This window comes from Cinclus cinclus, chromosome Z, assembly GCF_963662255.1.
Source record: "Cinclus cinclus chromosome Z, bCinCin1.1, whole genome shotgun sequence".
NCBI lineage: Eukaryota > Metazoa > Chordata > Aves > Passeriformes > Cinclidae > Cinclus > Cinclus cinclus.
In genome coordinates, this window is record NC_085084.1 from 83,095,783 (window position 1) to 83,097,951 (window position 2,169).

Genomic DNA, 2,169 nt, shown 5'->3' on the forward strand with positions numbered 1-2,169 from the left:
CAGAAGAAAAAGAAACTAACCCCAAAATCAAAAACCTCCAAGTCATTTGCCATCCAAAGTGGCCTCCAAAGGATCAAATGGTGATGGGGAAGGAAGTGCTGTTGTTTCAAGGAACAAAATGCAGTGACAAGTGTCAGAGGGAAATCTTTACTTTCAAAATGCAAGGGTGGGTGAAGGGGTGGTGGTTATTCTTTATTCACAAAAGTTCTTCTTGAAATTAATGTATGCAATAAGGCCTCCAGCCTTAATTTTATGTATAAAGACTTAAAAAATAGATAGATTGGTTCTCAGTCTTTATTCATGACAGATTTTGTGTAAAACTGAAGCAAAGTTTAAAAGCAGATAGACAATTAGTGTAATTCTCCTTTTCTGTCACTCCGTAGAGCATCACAGTCAGTGTAGCTTTCCCAGCAGAGATTTGTACCCTTCTTAATGAAACAAAAAATAGGATTTTCCAGTGAAATTCACAACCTTAGCAGGGCATGTAAATTTGGCTAATTTGTCACTATTTTTAGCTGAGTTCAAAGCCTTGAAGTGTGTTACTTTCCTGTTGGTTTGGGGTAGTACCAAGGTGAAAAAGTCAAGGGCTTAGAGAAAAACTGCAGAAAATCAGCAAATTTAGGATTATTAACTAGAAACTATATTGGTGGCAACCCACTGGTTTGCAGACAGCCATAAAACAGAATCACAGCATCCCAAGATGTATCAGGTTGGAAGGGACCAGAAGGGCTCATATCTGACACCACCTCCCTGCTCCAGCAGGGCCATCCTAGGGCACAGGGCACACAGGATTGTGTCCTGAGGGCTCTGGAATATCCCCAGTGAGGGAGACTCCACCCCTGTGTTGCCCAGGGCAGAAGTTGTGTCTCCTGTGCAGGGGGAATTGCTGGCTCAGCCCCTGCCCGTGGCTCTGGTGCCATTGCTGGGATATGCCTGGAGCAGAGCCTGGGACTGCTCTGCACCTCCCTGCACCCAGGGACAGCCAGGGCTGAGAGCCCCTCTCAGAGCCCTCAACAGCCCCAGCTCCCTCAGCCTGTCCTGGGCAGGGAGATTGCTCCAGGCCCTTCCTCAGGTGTGTCACCCTCACCTGCCCCGTGGATGCTGCAGTGAGCTGTGCAGGGCAGTACCAAATGTCCCCCACTCTGGACTGTCCTGCTCACACACATGGCCAAGTGAGCAGCCAGCACTGCCACGTGTCCTGCACTCATCAGAAATTCCAACATGTCATTTTTTCAGGCCTGTCACTGCCCTCTCACCCTCCTTCTTGCTCAGCAAGATACTTTCCCTCCATGCAGTTCTCCCTCCATTTCCTTTGGGCTGGTGTGTGTCTGCATTCCAAGCACCAGGGTTACGCATGCTTTCCAGCACATTCTGGGACCTCTGAGGCACTGACAGTCCCTTCTAATTCCTGCATCAGTCACATGTTATTGGAAGTCTCCAAGGGAAATGTCTTTGCATCTCCCACCTCCTGCACCTGACTCTCACCCCAGGCCACAGACCTCCCTTACATCCTTTCAAGCAGAAACCAACAGGTTCAGAAATGCTGGCACAAAATCCTCCAGATGTGTGAATTCATACACAGCTGAAGCTGGCAGTACAAGGGCCCACAGATACTAACTGAAGATGGCTTCTGTTCCTCAGAGGTCTTTTCTCACAGGCAGAAAGTGACATGAAGAGAAGAAACAACCTCAAGTTGCACCATGGAAGGTGCAGGTTGGGTATGTGGAATTATTTCTTCCTGGGAAAGATTGTCCAGCCCTGGCACAGCTGCCCAGGGCAGTGCTAAGTCCCGATCCCTGGAGGGATTTAAAAGCCATGTGGATGTGGCATCTGGGGACAGAAGTCAGTGGTGGCCTGAGAAGTGCTGGGAATGGTTGGACTCGATAATCTTAGACAACTTTTCCAGCCGAAATGATTCTGCGATTTATTCTTGTGTTTCTACTGCAAAATCCACCTGTTCTGTTCCTGACAGAGACTAAATCTGAATGTGGTAACCACCCACCAAGGGAGGCTGCAGAGAGACACTGTCACATGTGAGGAATTCATTTATCACGGTGGTTTTGTTTAACAAGAACAAGCATGGCTCATTAACACAAAACTGTATTTTCAATAAGGTTAATACTCCAGTAATGCATAATTACAATCTAATAATTTAACACACAGGAGCAC